Source organism: Palaemon carinicauda, chromosome 19 (assembly GCF_036898095.1).
Source record: "Palaemon carinicauda isolate YSFRI2023 chromosome 19, ASM3689809v2, whole genome shotgun sequence".
Taxonomy (NCBI): Eukaryota; Metazoa; Arthropoda; class Malacostraca; order Decapoda; family Palaemonidae; genus Palaemon; species Palaemon carinicauda.
The window spans coordinates 33,573,841-33,582,724 of NC_090743.1; the positions used below are offsets into that span (position 1 = coordinate 33,573,841).

Sequence of the window (8,884 nt, forward strand, 5' to 3'; positions counted from 1 at the left end):
AAAAGGTCAAGAATTAAGCTGCCGCCTCGGAGGTCTGCACTCTAGTGAATACCCCGCTAGTCTAAAACTTGGTGTATTTCATGTTCTTAAATATTAATTTTCTGAAACGTTTGTCCTCAGTCTTTTATAATCTTGAGTATGCTTCCGTTTGCTTGAAGGTGTATCAAGGAGACTTTTATGTTTTAATTTTCCAGTGTTAGTTATTTTTATTTATACGTATTTTAATTTCAATTTTCTTTGATCTCTTCTGACGTTTTTCGTTTCCATTTCATGATGATGATGAAGGTGATGACGATTTTATTTCGCTGTCATTATAAATTTATGTGATGAATTAAATTTTAAGCATTTTTCTCTTCACAGAATTGTAATTTCCCTCCCCTGAAGCTGCTAATAATGAATTCAAATCAATCGTTCCAATGATATCTTGAGTGTATGTATATATGTATATAATTATATATATAATATATATATATATATATATATATATATATATATATATATATATACATATATATATACATACTGTATATATATATGTATAAATAAATGTATATATACATGTATATATATATATATATATATATATGTGTGTGTGTGTGTGTGTTTGTATTGTGTGTACGTGTCAATCAAATATATTTACCTCCGCCAACGAAGTTTCGAGGAAGTTATGTTTTCATCCCTGTTTGTCTGTTTGTCCGTTTATCTGATTGTTTGTGAACAACTTCCAGGCCACAATTTTATTCATGAATTAATTGTTGTGTTTGAGATGTTGAAGTGATTCAAATACGAAAGCCCAAGGTTAAAGTTCAAGCCGTGGAGGTCTGCACAGTGCTTTTCTAGTTTATCTAATGAAACCTATGGAATAGAAAGAAATAAAACGAAATCGAGAAGTTCTGGGGTCCGTTTAGTTTTTCATATCGCTTAGCTTGCTTTCATTTATTTTTCTATCTATCGTTTTTCAGAAACCAAGAAAAATGTAATGTCGATTTTACCGAGTCTTTTTTTCCAATTATTTTCCAGTGAACCCGACATTCACACACTGCCTTACCACCATTGGTGTTTTTTATGCTTACTGCCTCCCCGGCCCCAGTGCTGGATAATATGTTTCAAATTCCTTAGATTCATGATTCCGAAATCACAGAGTGTAAAAATTTAAAGGTTTAAAGGTCACTCATGAATGGCAGATAAAAGGGACAATGCCCTAGAGACTGACCGTACGTACATATAATCAACAACCAAGCCCCCTCTCCTTGCAAGTTATACCAAGGAAGGCCAGGCAATGGCTGTTCATGACTCACAAGGCATACCTCTTGGCACCCCCAAATCCCTCATCCTTATTTCACAGGGATGTTGAGATTGTAGACCCTACAAGAAACTATCGAGCTTGAAACGGGTCTCGAACCCCTGTCCTTCAGATTGGCAGAAAGTGGCGTTTCCAATAGGCTACCACGGTCTCGAACCCCAGTCCGTCAGATTGACTGTCATTGGCGTTTCCAATAGGTTACCACGGTCTCGAACCCCAGTCGAGCTGATTGGCAGAAAGTGGCGTTTCCAAGAGGCTACCACGGTCTCGAACCCCCAGTCGAGCTGATTGGCAAGAAAGTGGCGTTTCCAAGAGGCTACCACGGTCTCGAACCCCAGTCGAGCTGATTGGCAAGAAAGTTTCGTTTCCAAGAGGCTACCACGGTCTCGACCCCCAGTCGAGCTGATTGGCAAGAAAGTGGCGTTTCCAAGAGGCTACCACGGTCTCGAACCCCAGTCGAGCTGATTGGCAGAAAGTGGCGTTTCCAAGAGGCTACCACGGTCTCGAACCCCAGTCGAGCTGATTGGCAAGAAAGTGGCGTTTCCAAGAGGCTACCACGGTCTCGAACCCCAGTCGAGCTGATTGGCAAGAAAGTGGCGTTTCCAAGAGGCTACCACGGTCTCGAACCCCAGTCGAGCTGATTGGCAAGAAAGTGGCGTTTCCAAGAGGCTACCACGGTCTCGAACCCCAGTCGAGCTGATTGGCAAGAAAGTGGCGTTTCCAAGAGGCTACCACGGTCTCGAACCCCAGTCGAGCTGATTGGCAAGAAAGTGGCGTTTCCAAGAGGCTACCACGGTCTCGAACCCCAGTCCGTCAGATTGACAGTCAGTGGCGTTTCCAATAGGCTACCACGGTCTCGAACCCCAGTCGAGCTGATTGGCAAGAAAGTGGCGTTTCCAAGAGGCTACCACGGTCTTGAACTCCAGTCGAGCTGATTGTCAGAAAGTGTCGTTTCCAATAGGCTACCACGGTCTCGAACCCCAGTCCGTCAGATTGACAGTCAGTGGCGTTTCCAATAGGCTACCACGGTCTCGAACCCCAGTCGAGCTGATTGGCAAGAAAGTGGCGTTTCCAAGAGGCTACCACGGTCTTGAACTCCAGTCGAGCTGATTGTCAGAAAGTTTCGTTTCCAATAGGCTACCACGGGTCTCGAACCCCAGTCCGAGCTGATTGGCAAGAAAGTGGCGTTTCCAAGAGGCTACCACGGTCTCGAACCCCAGTCGAGCTGATTGTCAGAAAGTTTCGTTTCCAATAGGCTACCACGGTCTCGAACCCCAGTCCGTCAGATTGACAGTCAGTGGCGTTTCCAATAGGCTACCACGGTCTCGAACCCCAGTCGAGCTGATTGGCAGAAAGTGGCGTTTCCAGAGGCTACCACGGTCTCGAACCACAGTCCGGTCAGATTGGCAGTCAGTGGCGTTTCCAATAGGCTACCACGGTCTCGAACCCCAGTCGAGCTGATTGGCAGAAAGTGGCGTTTCCAAGAGGCTACCACGGTCTCGAACCCCAGTCGAGCTGATTGGCAAGAAAGTGGCGTTTCCAAGAGGCTACCACGGTCTCGAACCCCAGTCGAGCTGATTGGCAAGAAAGTGGCGTTTCCAAGAGGCTACCACGGTCTTGAACTCCAGTCGAGCTGATTGTCAGAAAGTTTCGTTTCCAATAGGCTACCACGGTCTCGAACCCCAGTCGAGCTGATTGGCAAGAAAGTGGCGTTTCCAAGAGGCTACCACGGTCTCGAACCCCAGTCGAGCTGATTGGCAGAAAGTGGCGTTTCCAAGAGGCTACCACGGTCTCGAACCCCAGTCGAGCTGATTGTCAGAAAGTTTCGTTTCCAATAGGCTACCACGGTCTCGAACCCCAGTCCGTCAGATTGACAGTCAGTGGCGTTTCCAATAGGCTACCACGGTCTCGAACCCCAGTCGAGCTGATTGGCAGAAAGTGGCGTTTCCAAGAGGCTACCACGGTCTCGAACCACAGTCCGTCAGATTGGCAGTCAGTGGCGTTTTCCAATAGGCTACCACGGTCTCGAACCCCAGTCGAGCTGATTGGCAGAAAGTGGCGTTTCCAAGAGGCTACCACGGTCTCGAACCCCAGTCGAGCTGATTGGCAAGAAAGTGGCGTTTCCAAGAGGCTACCACGGTCTCGAACCCCAGTCGAGCTGATTGGCAAGAAAGTGGGCGGTTTCCAAGAGGCTACCACGGTCTTGAACTCCAGTCGAGCTGATTGTCAGAAAGTTTCGTTTCCAATAGGCTACCACGGTCTCGAACCCCAGTCGAGCTGATTGGCAAGAAAGTGGCGTTTCCAAGAGGCTACCACGGTCTCGAACCCCAGTCGAGCTGATTGTCAGAAAGTTTCGTTTCCAATAGGCTACCACGGTCTCGAACCCCAGTCCGTCAGATTGACAGTCAGTGGCGTTTCCAATAGGCTACCACGGTCTCGAACCCCAGTCGAGCTGATTGGCAGAAAGTGGCGTTTCCAAGAGGCTACCACGGTCTCGAACCACAGTCCGTCAGATTGGCAGTCAGTGGCGTTTCCAATAGGCTACCACGGTCTCGAACCCCAGTCGAGCTGATTGGCAGAAAGGGGCGTTTCCAAGAGGCTACCACGGTCTCGAACCCCAGTCGAGCTGATTGGCAAGAAAGTGGCGTTTCCAAGAGGCTACCACGGTCTCGAACCCCAGTCGAGCTGATTGCAAGAAAGTGGCGTTTCCAAGAGGCTACCACGGTCTTGAACTCCAGTCGAGCTGATTGGCAAGAAAGTGGGCGTTTCCCAAGAGGCTACCACGGTCTCGAACCACAGTCCGTCAGATTGGCAGTCAGTGGCGTTTCCAATAGGCTACCACGGTCTTGAACCCCAGTCGATCTGATTGGCAGAAAGTGGCGTTTCCAATAGGCTACCACGGTCCTCGAACCCCAGTCGAGCTGATTGGCAGAAAGTGGCGTTTCCAAGAGGCTACCACGGTCTCGAACCACAGTCCGTCAGATTGGCAGTCAGTGGCGTTTCAATAGGCTACCACGGTCTTGAACCCCAGTCGATCTGATTGGCAGAAAGTGGCGTTTCCAAGAGGCTACCACGGTCTTGAACCCCAGTCGATCTGATTGGCAGAAAGTGGCGTTTCAATAGGCTACCACGGTCTTGAACCCCAGTCGATCTGATTGGCAGTCAGTGGCGTTTCCAATAGGCTACCACGGTCTTGAACCCCAGTCGATCTGATTGGCAGAAAGTGGCGTTTCCAATAGGCTACCACGGTCTCGAACCCCAGTCGAGCTGATTGGCAGAAAGTGGCGTTTCCAAGAGGCTACTACGGTCTCGAACCACAGTCCGTCAGATTGGCAGTCAGTGGCGTTTCCAATAGGCTACCACGGTCTCGAACCCCAGTCGATCTGATTGGCAGAAAGTGGCGTTTCCAAGAGGCTACCACGGTCTCGAACCCCAGTCGAGCTGATTGGCAGAAAGTGGCGTTTCCAAGAGGCTACCACGGTCTCGAACCCAGTCGAGCTGATTGGCAGAAAGTGGCGTTTCCAATAGGCTACCACGGTCTCGAACCCCAGTCGAGCTGATTGGCAGAAAGTGGCGTTTCCTATAGGCTACCAAGGTCTCGAACCCCAGTCCGTCAGATTAACAGTCAGTGGCGTTTCCAATAGGCTACCACGGTCTCGAACCCCAGTCGAGCTGATTGGCAGAAAGTGGCGTTTCCTATAGGCTACCAAGGTCTCGAACCCCAGTCCGTCAGATTAACAGTCAGTGGCGTTTCCAATAGGCTACCACGGTCTCGAACACCAGTCGAGCTGATTGGCACAAAGTGGCGTTTCCAAGAGGCTACCACGGTCTCGAACACCAGTCGAGCTGATTGGCACAAAGTGGCGTTTCCAATAGGCCACCGCACGGAAAAGCAAATTTTATTGAGATGTGATGTTGTTAAACGCGAGCATTTTCAGTTTAATTCAATTATGTATTTTTTTTTTTTATTGTATCCCATTATTTTTATTTCATCATCCATTGAACCCAGCACGTATTCGTGAAATGTTTACACAGATAAGAGAACATTGTATTTTCACGTAATTCTTTCCACATTGGCAAATTAGGTCAAGTTGCACACCACAAATTTGCCTTGTGTGATTTTTGTTTTCAGGTTTTTAATTGGATTTGTTCCCGCTTGTTGTGATTAATTGAATTTAATACTGGCTTATTCATCTGTTATTTTGTTTATTTGAAGTAAACACCAGGGCAGATTTGCTAAGGGAATTCTCCATTTACGATTCTCTTTTTCCTTTATAGAATTTGCTATTCATGTATCTTTTTCTTTTGCGAAATATTACCCTTTTTATTTCAACTAGTGTGCGTGACCCGCCAAAAATAGCGGCCAAGAATTTAGATCGATATGCTCACACACACGCAGACGCAATCACCTCTCATGATATGGCTATTCCCTCTCTCTCCCCTACTCGAGGGACGAGGAGAACTGAGCGTGACCGGAAAGAAATATATATAGTATATATATATATATATATATATATATATATATATATATATATATATATATATATATATATATATATATATATATACACACACCACACAGTATATGCATGCATATGCACACGCGCACATACACACACACACACACACACACACACACACACACATATATATATATATATATATATATATATATATATATATATATATATATAAAACTAGCCAGACACTTGCTGTTTATTATATAAGGGAGATAAAAATCATGGCCTCATTTATTTACTTTGCGGGTAAGACTAACTTCTATTCTAATGAAATTACATAACTATTGGGGGTTAGATCATTATTAAAAGTGGTTACCATTTACGGAAGTATAGATTTCGATTTCAATCAAAGAGCTATTATAATAACTTATTGGAGCATTAATCGAGATAGCTAATAAATATCAGCCTCATTAAACTTCTTCACAAGTTTTTCAAATAGTCTTTCATACAAGATAATTAAACCAATTTTTTTTGTCCCTCCTTAGCATGAAAAATCACAATATATCTGTAATAAAGTTCATGGCAGCAAATACAAATTTAAACAAAATGTTCTCAAAATCTGTTCAGATCAATCGTTGATTTTCCTTTTATTCCTTTCCAGGAAGTCGAGATTTTCCAGCATCATAATTTCAGCGGAGAAATATATCGACAGAGACTTTCCTCTTAGTGCTGAGCTTAATCTGAATTGCCCTGTTTGGATCTTACCACGGGCATGAAAGGTAGGTAAATAAACAATGAACTCTGCAGTTTAACATTATGTATGAGATTTTGTTTGTTCATTTAAGAATAAGCTAGAAAGAACCGCTGACAATTTCTTAAGGAAAACATCATTATACTCCAAGTAGAATCTGAAAATATTTCTATTGGAATATTAGCCTTAATTAAATTTCGCGACTTTGAAAGTTTATGAATAATTCAATATTTCTCCCATGATATATTCTTTAAAATCCAGCTTTTTTAAATTTTATTTTTGTTTTTTTATTATACATAATCTCTTTTCTTATTTTCTGGCCAATAATTCCTTCGTAAATTTTCTATTGTCAATATTGAACGTTCATTTTCATGGTCTCTTGACTGAAACGTTTGATTATTTAATGAAGAAAGAAATATTTAACATTTTTGTTTAGGATTTGCCCTAATTGAGTAATTACTTCTGCTTATAACTAGAATATATTTTCTTCTTGTAATGAAGCAAAATTATACATATTTTTTCTCATCTCGCTTACAGTGTAGTAACCTGGTATAATTATAATTGTATGAGTATATACAGTTTTTTTTTTTTTTTTTTTGTAATAGATAAAGTTTAGGAGATATGGTGATGTGAGGAGTTACTATCGGGCATTCACTATATTTATGTGTACATATATATATATATATATATATATATATATATATATATATATACATATGTATATATACATACATACATATACACAGACTATATATATATATATATATATATATATATATATATATATATATGCAGTGTATATATATATATATATATATATATATATATATATATATATATATATATATATATATATATATAGTGAATGCCCTATAGTAACATTTCGACGCATTTTTCATATTAAAATAAGCCATATATCTGGATTTTCTCTATACCTAGGGATCAGAGATCGAAGGAGAAATCAACTCAAAGATAATATTATCTGGTCGGCCGGAGAATCGAACCCTGGTCCGAGTGGTGTCATACCATTTAGCCAATGGCTAAATGGTATATCACTGTCATCCCAGTTTCTCGGAACAGGGTTCGATTCCATGGCCGACCAGACACCATTATCTTTGAGTTGATTTCCCCTTGGATCTCTAATCCCTAGGTATAGAGAAAATCCTGATATTAAGGATTGAAATATACCGCTTATTTGAATATATATATATATATATATATATATATATATATATATATATATATATATATATATATATATATATATATTATATATATATATAGATAGATAGATAGATAATAATTTTTTTCTATCAGGAACCAGGAAAAGTTATCTCTAATAAATGGAGCCATATTAATGAGAAATCCTCTCTCTCTCTCTCTCTCTCTCTCTCTCTCTCTCTCTCTCTCTCTCTCTCTCTCTCTCTCTCTCATACAAATTCTCCTATGTAATTCTTCCCCGAACGTAATTATGGATATATTTATAAAATTAATACCTTGAAATTTTACATTTGTATACATAGCAACACGTCTCCGAAGGCCTGTTCCATTCTGCTCACTTGAACGTCTTTCAATAGAATGTAAGAATAACAATGATAAAAGTCCGAGAGTTTTAACAGAGAAAATAAAGGAAAATAAAATCATTTCGCTTTTTCAATATTTTTTTTTATTTACGTCTGGCATATATATTATGGTTTTATTGAAGTTGATTAATAGTTATTTGGATGAGGTGCAAGATAGTAATATTGGTTCTGATGATATATAGAAACTATATATTAGAATATTGATAAAGGTAATTTTAGGACTTGAAAATTATAATATATTTTTAAAGTAATTCATGAACTCACGGAATTCTTGGTTAAGCATAACTCGTGTATTTATATTGAAGATAATTCAGATATGCATATTTAATGTGCCTAATATAATCAAAGAAAGATAACCATATATTTTGATACTTATATGATAGTGTCATTGAGAGAAATTATCCTCAAACTTAATATATAGAAGAAGGAATAATATATACTCTAAAATTAAACATATTGAAAGTCCACAAGAGAGAGAGAGGAGAGAGAGAGAGGAGAGAGAGAGAGAGGAGAGAGAGAGAGAGAGAGAGAGAGAGAGAGAGAGAGAGAGATTGCTTTCATCAAGCACCAATACCTAATTGAAATGTACACAACTATATATGAAATTCAAGTTCAGTATTTTTAGAAAGAAAAATAGCACGTGTTCATCAAGAATATTTACACTTAATCTATACGCAACAAAACAAAGTCAGAGGTCAACACTTGACCTGAAGGAGAGAGAGAGAGAGAGAGAGAGAGAGAGAGAGAGAGAGAGAGAGGGGTGTTACTTCAGATATTTATTCAATGC

General features: G+C 40.8%; 1 long non-coding RNA gene across 1 annotated transcript in view; it reads left to right on the forward strand.

Moving 5' to 3' along the window:
* Positions 1-6,422: 6,422 nt before the first annotated feature.
* Positions 6,423-8,884, forward strand: part of LOC137658191 (uncharacterized) — a 135,988-nt gene continuing 133,526 nt past the window's right edge. The window contains exon 1 of the long non-coding RNA XR_011047277.1: positions 6,423-6,546. This is a non-coding gene — a long non-coding RNA (uncharacterized lncRNA). The remainder of the gene's footprint in view (positions 6,547-8,884) is intronic.